This window comes from Papio anubis, chromosome 11 (assembly GCF_008728515.1).
Source record: "Papio anubis isolate 15944 chromosome 11, Panubis1.0, whole genome shotgun sequence".
Lineage (NCBI taxonomy): Eukaryota > Metazoa > Chordata > Mammalia > Primates > Cercopithecidae > Papio > Papio anubis.
This window is the reverse complement of record NC_044986.1, coordinates 12,498,064-12,510,593: the sequence shown is the minus strand read 5'-3', so window position 1 is coordinate 12,510,593 and position 12,530 is coordinate 12,498,064.

Here is a 12,530-nt window from a genome sequence, read left to right as displayed (position 1 = left end):
GGCCCAGGGTATACCTTTGATTTATTCTATTTTTGGCTCTAATAACTGTTTCTTGCTGCATAGCATTCCTTATGGTTTCTTCTGGGCTACACAGTAAAAATAATTCTGGACTTGGAGTCAGAAGGCCTGGGTATAAGTCCTTGTGTGACTATCACCCCCGTCTTACCTCTGCAACATCACCTCCTGCAACTCTCCTTCTGCACACCCTGCATCAGCCCCTGGGTCTCCTCCCTCCACACTGGCCCCCCTACCTAGAACAGGGGTCCCCAACCCCCAGGCCATGGACCAGTACCAGTCCATGGCCTGTAAGGAACCAGGCTGCACCAGGAGGTGAGCAACAAGAGAGCGAGGGAAGCTTCGTCTGTATTTCCAGCCACTCCCTATCACTCGCATTACCACCTGGGCTCTGCCTCTTGTCAGATTAGTGGCAGCATTAGATTCTCATAGGAGTAGCACCCTAATGTGAACTGCACATGCAAGAGATCTAGACTGCATGCTTCTTATGAGAATCTAATGCCTAGTGATCTGTGACTGTCTCCCATCACCCCCAGATGGGACCGTCCAGTTGCAGGAAAACAAGCTCAGGGCTCCCACTGACTCTGCATTATAGCGAGTTGTATAATTACTTCATTATATATTACAATGTAATAATAATAGAAATAAAGTGCACAATAAATATAATGCACTTGAATCATCCCAAAACCATGCCCTTCGTCAACCCCGGTCCATGGAAAAGTTGTCTTCCATGAAATCAGTCCCTGGTGCCAAAAAGGTTAGGGACCACTGGCCTAGAACACCCTTCCTTCAGATACCTAATGTTTTGCTCGAACATCACCTTCTCAATGAGAGCTCCCTGACCACCCTAATTAAAGTTATTCTCTGCCTCTACCTTCCATTTTCTGACCTCGTATCACGTTCTTCTTACTATCTTTGAAATCTCTCTGCAATTTCTTTCTCTGTGTTGTCTAGCTCTCTCTCTAGAATGGGATCTATAAAACCTCTTACCAAAAGCAATACATATACTTAGTTCTTAATCTACAAATTTTAATATTTTGATACAATAAGTTTTCCCCTCATCAATATGATGCACTATCTGTTTTGTTCATATCTCAAGTACCTAGAAGAATGCCTGGCCCATAGAAGGTATTCAATACCTAGTTGTTTGGGTTGTTGCTGTTTTCGTTTTATTTCGATCCCTTATCAGCGTGGAGTCTTTAAACAAAGCCATTACTCTCTCAGAGCCTGAGCTTTTAAAACCTATAAATGAGGAAAATAGTTAGACCAACAAAGTTGGATTGTTAAGAAAATTAGATAAGATAGTGTATACAAGAATTATACATAATATTGGTGAGAAGAGTATTTGTTGTAGTAAATTATGGGAATTTATACGTTAAGAATTAAGTGTATATAATGCATTTGGTAAGAGATCTGCTAGAGGTAAATGTATTGAGAGCATTTTGTACTTTATTTTCCACTGGTAAAAATAAGATATGTAAAGGAGCATGTCACATCCAGCATGACACTGGGAGACACAGACATGATAAGGAGGCAGAGGCTGAGGGTTGGGCACAAGATGGTGGGAGCCAACCATGAGGATCAGAGGGTTCTGCTAAAACTGAACTTCTCAGCTACTACTTCTGGTTACCCTTGTTATGGGGAAAGGCTTCTAATGTCATTATGAGAAACACACACACACACACACACACACACACACAATGAGGTGCATAGTAATCAGAGTCCAAACATCCCTCATGTGGTGTGAGAGCTCCATGTTGAGAAAAAGATGAATGAAAATTGGGAGGGATTTGAGGAGAGGCCCTTGGCTGGGATCACATGGGAAAGAGTATTTTATGGTTAATAAAAAGGCCACCCTAAGACTGTCTATGGAGAGTGTCTTGGGAAAGGTTCTTTCTCCTGCTGTTGTGTTATGTGCAGCGAAGATAACATTCACAAAACCACCTTGCCACGCCTATCCAGCTAGTTGTCCTCATGCATGGAAAGAGCTCTCACCAGAAAATAAGCGAGTTCAGTCTACTGGTGGCTTTGTCAGCAATGTTTAGGCTCCAGAGTCAAGGTCACGATTGCCCAGTGGGAACAGGCAAAGGAGTAAATAAAAAGGCTCTGTAAACTATAAAGGGGTGTCCAGATGTCAATTTTTATGTTTTCCCCAGCTGCTTCTATTCCTTTTACTGTGATGCCTTAGGTCTATTAAATGGTGGAATATCAAAACAAGAATGACCTGTAGAGATTGTCTGATCATTCATCTGTTCAACACATATTTTCTGCGTATCCATTCTGTGTCAGACTTAGGACTCAGCGCTGGTTAGACAAGAAATAAGTGTCATTGCCCTCAAGGAGTTCAGTTTCCTAGGAGATAACAAGCAAAAAATGGAAGACAGTGGGACATCTACTAGGACAGAGGCATACATGAGGTGCTGTAGAGCAGAGAAAAGGGATATTTAAGTCAGATGGATGGGGAGTGGGGTTGCTGGATGGAAAGTCAGTGGGAGTGACACTGTTTTGAAGGTCAAGTAAGAGTTGCCCAGGTAGAGAAAGAAAAAGAAGACATTTCAGGCAGAAGGATGGAGGAGTGAGGAAGGTATAAAGGCTCTTGGTTTGTTAAAGGAACTGCCAGTAATTTGAACTAGCTGGAATGAGGTAAACATGACAAAGTGTCCAAAGAATAAATCAGGGCCGGTTGGCAAAATATAGTTGATTAAATAACTTGTGTCTTAAGCAAATGACTCGGAGCTTGATCATGGAAACCAAGGTGAGCCAAGGAAGTATTTTAAGGTGGAAAAGATGAGACTATATTGGTTTATACGAAGGTTACTCAGCCTGAGACATGGATTCAGGAGACAATTTAGGTAGGAAGGAGCAATTCAGGCAATTAACTGGAGAAGGTCTGGACAAAGGCAGTAGTTATAGCAATGGGTTTGGAGACAGCAGACAAAATCATGGGCTATTTAGCAAATAGGACTAGACTTTTGTACACTCTGGGTTTCCATAAGGAAGGGTTTTTTCTTCAGCACACACCTGGACTCTTATACTATTTGTATTCTCTTCCTTCCTGAGGGAGGTGGAGTGACATTGAATTGGTGAATTTGGAAAGAATAACTGGGCATGCTCAGTTCAGCTCAGCTTAGCCCTTGGGAGTGAGCCTATCTACAAGAATACAAGTACTCCATTTCTTCATGCCCTAAATCTTATCTGGACAGCCAATCCATGTGGGATGCCCTGTCTTGCTGCTGCGATTGCATGGGTGACCCTAACAAATTTTGAGGTTCAGTATTTGCAAGCCCTCTTGGTCCACAGACCTAAAGCCATGTCTTCTACTGAGCCTCTCTAGGGAGAAAAGGTAACATTTTGGTGTCATCTCCGACTTTTTGTTTCTTTCTCAATTTGCTCAGACCTGTGGTCTGGAAGAGTGCCATTGAGTGGCAGTCCTTGAAGAACCCAGCACTGACAATGAATAAAAGAGGTGGTCAATGAGAGACCAGATCTAAATATGACTCCCCATTTCTTTCTGCTTGGGTTTTTCCCTCTCCTCAGTTTTCCTGGGGAAAGATGGGAAGTCATCTCTGGATTGGAGATACAGCGGGAGGAAAGGGTTTGGGGAAGAAGATGGCGATTTTAGGTTAGGTCACAGTTACTTCAGCAAATACCAACCAAGTAGCTATGCCCCTTCTCCTGTTCCCTCCCTTATGTCAGGTACACCCCTCCTCTGTGCACCTGTGCTTGTATCTCCCATTCTACACATTCAGAAGATGTACCTGCAGTTGCCTACATACCTGTCTTGTATTTTGTCTTTGAGCTTCCCAAGGGTGTGATCTGTGTTTTAAAATTTCTTCACCGTAGAGCCAGGTCTTATCTGAGCCCCAGAAGTGAGTCAGCCATGCTTGTTGAATTAATGAATAAATTCACTTAACCTCACCCACATGTCAGTTCCTATGTGTTTCCTCACCCTGGAGTAGTTGGTAATACAAGGATCATACATATGCAGAAAAGGCTTCATCAGAGGGAGGGTGTCTCCTCTGGCATCAGCAGCTTCCTCCCCTAGTCTCTCTTCTCTTTCAATCAAACTCTAATACTCCTCACCCAGTGTCTGTGCTCCAAAGGTTTGAAATCAGAGTCCACAGTTAAATGAGAATCTTGCCACTGTTTCCAACTCACGTTGACCCAGAAGTGCAGCTCTGAGCCCTGCTGTAGCTTTTGTCAGCAACCCCCTGGAAGCTGTCAGTGGGCTGCAGTCTGTGCTTACAGAGTGAGCCCCCAAAGAGATGCAGATTGTGCAGATACAGCTGGCCGGGGCTGACGCTGGGAAAGACTGTGCTCTGCAGGGAGGACATCATCAACTAATTGCTTTTACCCCCTGGGGCATGGAGAAATGCAGGAGCAGATCCAGAATGACAGTGTGATTGAGCCCCCAAGCATCTAGAGTAGAGGGAAGCCTGTCTAGAGTGTTCCTGACAAGCTTGAGTCAAAAGCACTGGATCATACTTCCAAGAAAGGGAGACTATTTTTGTTTTTTTTGAAATGTAACAGACCAGCAGAACAGTGCACAGAAACATATGCACAGTTCACTCGTCACAAATAAAATGCCTTTGCAACTACACTCGAGATAATATTTTCTGCAATGCCCCCTACAAAACAATATTGCCTGCCCTCCCTTCAACATTTGTGTGCCGTTTCCTAGTCATATCCAATATGTTGATTTTCATAGTAACCATTTTATTGGCCTTCTTTATAATTTTAAGTTTCCCGTTTATCTCTAACAGATTTGCTAATTTGTTTGTTTTAGAACTTGATATGAATGGAGTCCTATCATTATCATTTTTTGACATGTATCTTCCACTTGACATCATCTTTGTGAAATTCATTCATGTAGATGTGTATAATTGTAGTGTACTCTTCTGATTGCTATACTGTTCTACTATGTAAATATGACCACTTATCCATTCTACCCTCTATGGGTTGATGGACATTAAAGTTATTTGCACTTTGCTACTGGAATCATTATACTGGTATAAACTTGTATATGTTTCTGTACAGTATTTGTCTGGTGATAGAGGTTGAGTCAATAGGTAAGGTCTGCGTATCCTCAAATTGAATAGAAATGCCAAACTCTTTTCCAAATTGGACATACCTAATCATAGTCCCACCATTAGGAGTTTGGGGACATATAAAGGCACCCTACAATTCTAACTGCAGGATCCCAAGATAACTCGCACTGGCTGCAAACAGGGAACTCCAGCAAGTCCTTGGAGCTTGCCTCAAACAGCGAGCTCCTGCAAGTCCTTGGAGTTTGACTCATACATGAAACATGGCATTTTTGTCTCTTGCTTTTAGAATTTAACTGTTCCCCTCTCTGAGGATGGAAGAACATCCCACATTATTTGTTAGTCAAAGTGTCACTCAGCTAACCTGGAAAGACAGAAGAGCAATTTAATAACATATAGATGCTTTTCCTTCTGAAGTTCTACATACAGAAGTATATTTGTAACAAGAAAATCAATCGAAAATTGAATGCCTAAAATAATACTGTAGTTTCTCTTTTGAGCTCAATTGATTTGGTCCATATACGTCTGCTGAAAAACAGAGGTTTCAAACAGTATGTGCTATTCAGGGTCTGAATTAAACATCTGTTGATGTTCTCTAGTTGTAATAGGGTAACATAAGCAAAAAAAAAAAAAAAAAAAAAATCCTAAGAAATTCAGCATTAGTCTATTCAGGGAGTTTTTCCAAGAGAAGGAACAGTTTTGTTTTGACCCTTTTTGCAAAACATCATCCAAACCAAAGGTATTACACGTTAGAAGAGTTTTTATTTCATTACTTTTTTCAGCCTTACAAACCAAGCAGTACTTATCTACTAATTGTCTCACCTTCACCTCAGTGTCCCCAATACCTAGCATAAGCTTTGGCAATAACAGGAGCTCAAAAACATTTGAATAGATGGAGTTCTTGTACACTTGAGGTGAGGAAACTTTACCAAAATGAAGACACATATTTTGTTAAAAATCTTGTTGTCTAAGACTCAATCCCATCCAATTACTGCCCCACGCAAAAAAAAAAAAAAAAAAATGTTGTAGGTCTCAAGAAATCAGGCCAAGTTATTTGTGTAAAGAAACATTAATTCAGGACCTAATTATGGCCTTTTGAAATATCAGTTATTAAATTCTGTTAACCAAAGGCATAAAGGAGATTCAAAGCCTCCCACTGCCTTTTCCCAGTATGTTCTAGTAAGAGCTTTTCTGTGGGATTCCGAAAGTTATTGTTTGGAAGCTCATGATACTACTGAGTCCCCCCAGAGTACAAAACAGCTTTTGAAGTTTAAGTCCAGACTACAGGGGGTATCACAATGGAGGTTTAACCAACTGTAATGAGAAGCTGATAACAATGAAAGAAATATCTGCTGGGAGGGCAATAAATCCTCTCCCCTTAATAAATGTCTCACGGGAAAGGAACTCATGACGTCTCAGGGCGGTGAGCTTACAAATTAAATCAGAGGAGATGACTTGTTGATTGATACTGCAGGTAATCAGATAATTAACCAGTTATAGGCTGATAACGAGATACTTTTGGCTAATTAGAGGAAGACCAATGAATTGAATTCAGATGAAATACTGCAAATAAAAGGCATTTAGAGAAAAGGGCAGACAGCTGGAGAGATGGAAGAAAATGACAGTGGAGAGTGGAAGTTATACCATTCTGGTTAACTAATCATCCACTTATTCAGTGATCCAGGCTCAAACACCGAAGGCATGGAAACTTCTCCGAGATGGGTTTGTAATCCAAAATCTAACATCCAGAAGAGAAAAAGAAGTAGTGGAAACATTTTATTTAAATATTATTCCATTTCATTTAAAATGTTAAATAAAATTTGTAGGAGCCTATTGCTTTGGACTAGGCTGCTGCACTGGGCCCAACAGACCAGACCAATATGGAGTCACTCATGCTAAATGAAACTAATTAACTTAGGAGTGCACTTGGGTAAACAGCTGGGCTTTAGTTGGTTACCGCAGCTGAGCTTCAGTCAGTCAATTGCAGGCAGCCAGCTGATTCAAATAAGGCAAGATGCCGAGCTGTAACCAATTAAGCTGTCTCGATATCTCACTTCCATTTTCTGTCAGTAAATACTGTCTAATCACGTTGCTGGCTGGAGTTGTTTGAACCTGCTCTGGTTCTGAGGGCTGCCCAATTCTTGAATCATGAATAAAAGCCAATTAAGATCTTTAAAGTTGTAATTTTTTGTCTTTTGATGGTAATCTGAAATCTAATGCTCAGGGGAGAAAAAAAGTAGTGGAAGCCATATCCCAAGAATGTCTTTATATTTTGCCTTCAGCAAACCCTTAAGTGTGACTTGAGTATAAAGTAGATTTTCTTTGGGAGCCATTGGAAACAAGACTTTAAATTGAAGATAGATTTCAGTCCCAGAGGGGGCTTATTTGATCCGAAGGGATATAATCTAAGTGATTACACATTCTATATGTATTTGAGAATACACTTTTTATTTCATAGATGAGTAAGGCAACACCCTCCTCCCAGCTTATTCTTATAGCCCCTGATATCATTAGTCTTTGTGTCCCCACCCAAATGGCATCTTGAATTGTAGCCCCATAATCCCCACAGGTCATGGGAGAGACCAGGTGGAGGTAATTGAATCATGGGGGCCGTTTCTCCCATGCTGTTCTCGTGATAGTGAGTTCTCACGAGATCCGATGGTTTTATAAGGGGCTCTTCCCCAACTTTGCTCAGCACGTCTTCCTGCCACCTTGTGAAGAAAGTGTCTTGCTTCCCATTTGCCTTCTGCCATGATTGTAAATTTCCCAGAGCCTTCTCCAGCCAAGCTGAACTGTGAGTCAATTAAACCTCTTTTCTTTATAAATCATTCACCCTTGGGCAGTTCTTTAAAGCAGTATGTAAACAGACCATACAACTCCTCTCCTCTTGTCAAAATACACGCTATCCTTCTGAACCTACTCTCCCTATGCACCAATAAGACCAAAAGAGAACTATAGCCATGAGGCATTGGGAAGTGAGCAATGAAAACCACTTGGGACATCTCTGCTTCTCTATTTTTCTGATTGACCCTTTCTCTGTTACACTCTTCCTCTTTCTACCTTGCCTCCTCATTTCCTCTTTCTTCCTTTTTCCTTCAGCCATAATAAATCCACATGAAAGAATTCAACATGCTTCTTAGTTTGTAGCATACGATCACTATCAAGTGATGCAGAGCCTTTTTTTTAATAATATTTTCTCTGAGTTGACCCCTTTAAACCACATACTCCTACTCCTTTCCTGAACAGGTGCTCAATCTACTCAATCTCTATATGCATGTATATTATCAAAAAGCATATTGGATAGATTTTTATATGCTGCAATTTACATAAATATATGGTGTTATAAATTTTGTTTCTTGCTTTTTTTCATTCAACAATGTGTTGTTGAGATTTAGTCTTGCAGTTATGTAAATATAGTTCATTACTTCTGATTGCTGCTTCAAGTTCTATCATACGGCCTTTTATTTGCTAAATTGCATGAATATCTAGTAAGTTCTCGATTGTAACCTCTTACGCATTTTAGGCACTGAAAACATGTTAACTCTTAGCTTTGCTGTGATGTCCCTTGAGCAGAAGTCTTTCTGTTTGATGTACAGTCCATCATTTTCATTACAGCCTTGTTTCATGACCTTGCTTCAGAACAGGGTTACAAAAATACTACTATCTTTTCTCTTGTCAACTTTAAACACTTACCTTTTATACTTATCTTTTCATCCATTTGTAATTTATTTTATATAGTTTTAAATATACACATAAATGTTTATATAGTGTGTATATATGTATATATATGCGTGTATGTTTGTGTATACACACACACACACACACAAATCTCCATATAATGAACCAGATTTCTCAACATCATTAGCTACATAATCCATTATTTCCCCATACATGTGTGGGATCGTTTTCATTACATAGCAAGTCTGCATGGATTCATGGATTTCTCTCAAGGCTATTCTGTTGTCTATTACTGTGCTTTAGTATTCATTCTTTATTACTGTAGCATTGCAATATATGTGATAGTTGGTAAGGTAATTCCTTCCACTTTGTTTTCCTGTTTCAAAATGATCTTGTCCATTTGTGAGGTTTTATTCCTCAATTTAAATATTGGCATCAGTTTGTCAAGTTCTTTCAAATGACTGCCAGGATTTTGCTTGGAATTGTACAGAATTCACAGATTAACTCGGAAAGAATTGATATTTTTGATAGGTTATCCCATTCATGATCATAGTATATATTCCCATTTATTTAGCTCTCCTTTAATATACCTTAATAGAGTTCTGGTATTTTTCTCATGAAAGACCTTGTATATTATTTATTAATTACTGGATACTTTAGCGTTGGAGCTATTATAGGTGATGTCTTATTTTCTATTGTATTTTCTAATTGATGTGTTATCGATTTACGTATGTTGATATTTTTTAATTGGAAACTTTACTAAACTCTCATATTAATTACCAGTTTATTGATTTGGATAGGACTCAAATGTGAATAAGCTTTACGGATGAGCAAGTTATCTATAAATAATGGCTTTTATTTTTTATTTTCTTCTAACTTTTATTTTAAGTTCGGGGGTACAAATGCAGGTTTGTTACATAGGTAAAGTTGTGTCATGGGGGTCTGTTGTGCAGATTATTTCATCACTCGGGTATTAAGCCAAGTACACCGTTATTTTTCCTGGTCCTCTCCCTCCTCCCGGCCTCCACCCATTGAAAAACACCAGCGTGTGTCATCTCCCTCTATGTGTCCATATGTTCTCATCATTTAGTTCCCACTTATAAGTAAGAACATGCGGTATTTGGTTTTCTGGTCCTGTGTTGTTTTGCTAAGGATAATGGCCTCCAGCTCCATCCACACTCCTGCAAAGGACATGATCTCATTCTTTTTTATGACTGCATAGAATTCCATGGTATATATGTATACATATCTTTTTCTTTATCCGGTCTATCACTGGTGGGCTTTTAGGTTGATTCCATGTCTTTGCTATTGTGAATAGTGCTGCACTGAACATACACATGCATGTGTCTTTATAATAGAATGATTTCTATTCCTTTGGGTATATCCCCAGTAATAGGATTGCTGGGTCAAATGGTATTGCTGACTTTAGGTCTTTGAAGAATCTCCACATTGTCTTCCGCAATGGTTGAACTAATCTTACACTCTCACCATCAGTGTATAAGTGTTCCTTTTTCTCCACAACCTCGCCAGCATCTATTATTTTTTAAAAAATCAAAAATTAATTACCTTTAAAGTTTTCCTCTTTTCCTCACTTCTGGTCTAATTCTATATCCTTATTTACTCCTCATTTTGTAAAAAATGATTTAACTGATGAGTTCAGAAGAAACTAGGCATATGTAGTTCAGTCCTTTCTGTGTATCCCATTTGGGAGCTCACCTGCCCAAGAACTCCTTCACACTGTCAGCTATGCAGTGAGGTCAGCCTAATTGTCTGTCTGTGCCAGCAGCAGGGTAAATCTCTAAAATTTAGAGGTAAGATGTCTGCAAATCCACTGGACTGGCTGATCCAAGCCCATTCTTCAATATCAGCTTCATCGGTTATAAGGCAATGTTTTATTTCCATCTACCTTACTCACATGTTTTTTCTAATTTTTTCTGACTTGATGTGGCATAAAGATGGTGTTATTTATTATCCCCTTAACACCTGTACACCTTCTGATCGTTATACCTCTGCTGTGATGGAAAACATTTATGCCCCTTCAAAATTCATGTAGCATAATCTCTAATGCAAAGTATTAAGAGGTGAGGCCTTTAGGAGGTGACTAGGTCATGAGGGCTCTTCCCTTGTGAATGAGATTTAGGCTCTTACAAAAGAGGCCAGACACAGATTTTGGCCCCTTTTTGCCTTTTGACCTTCCACCATGTAAGGACACAGCGTCCAAGGTGCCATCTTGGAAGCAGAGACCAAACCCTCACCAGGCACCCAAACTTTGATCTTTGTCAGATTTTTATTTTTCTGTTTTCAGAAATGTGTCCATGTCTTCTAGATTTTCAAACTTATCACTGCTTTTGTTTGCAGTATTTTTTTGAAATCAAATATTTCTTTTAGGACAGTTTCGAAGTTACAAAAAGTTACAAAGATAGTACAGAGAGCTCCCATAAAGCCCTTTCCCAGTTTCCCCTGCTAGTAAATCTTCCATTAGTATGGTACATTTGCTACATTAATAAACCAATGTTAATACATTATTTTAGATTCTACAGTTTATTCCAACTTTCTTGGTTTTCATCTAATACATCTTTTTTCTGTTCTAGGATCCCATGATCCCATAGTACATTTAGTTATGTCTTCTTAGGCTCTTCTTAGCAGGGACAGGTTCTCAAACTTTCCTTGTTTTGGATGACTTAGACAGTTTTGTTTTTGTTTTATTTTTTGGTTTTAGTTTAGTTTTGTTTTTTTCTGAGACAGAGTCTCACCCTCTCGCCCAGGCTGGAGTGCAGTGGTGCCATCTTGGCTCGCAGAAACCTCCGCCTCACAGGTTCAAATGATTCTCCCTACTTGTTAGGTATTTATAGAATGTCACTGAGTTGGATCTGTCTGATGTTTTTCGGATCATTAGACTGGGATTATGTGTTTGGGGGAAAGAAGGTTACAATGATAAAGTGCCATTTTCATCACATCGCATAAAGTGTGCACAATACCAACATCACTCATCACTGTTGAGGTTGACCGGGATCACTGACTGAGGGTGGGTTGTCCAGATGTCTTTACTGTGAAGTGATGCTTTTCATCCCCCTTTCCATAGTGTGCACTTTTTGGAAGTGAGGAGTACTCCACCTCGAGGACAGAGTTCATAAATTATTTGGAATTCTTCTGCATGGGAAATTTGTCTATTCTCCTCCACTTATTGATATAAATATGGACTGGTGTTTATTCATTTTATATGTTGGGTGTTTGTTCAAATCTTACTTATTGCAGTTATATTGGTAGGTATTTTCACCTTCAAATTCTGTTGGATGCTTACTTTGCATCTTCTCCCCTTTTTCCTTGATTAATATAGCCAGAAATTTGTCTATCTTATTAGTCTTCAAAGAATCAACTTTATTAATTACGTAAATTGCTTCTTTCTGTTCCATTAATTTCTGTCCTTATCCTTATTATTACATTCCTTCTTGTTTCTTTTGTGTTGACTATATTGCCTTTTTTCTACCCTTTAGAGTTGAATGCTAAACTTTTTTGTAGTAACCTTTTTCTTGTTGTTGCTCTGTTATATGTAATGAAAGGTTTAAATTTCCCTCTAAATATTGCTTTAGCTGCACAAATTTAAAATGTGGCACCTTCATTATCACTCACCTTTAAGTGAATGCAATTTGCCTGATGATTTCTTCCTTGACCAATGAATGCTTATCTAACCCCTCCCCTCAACATAGGACAAATTTTTTAGTTGTATGAGTTATTAATTTCTAATTGTATTGCATTATAAGAAAGAATAATATTGGTTTTTGATTCTTTGGA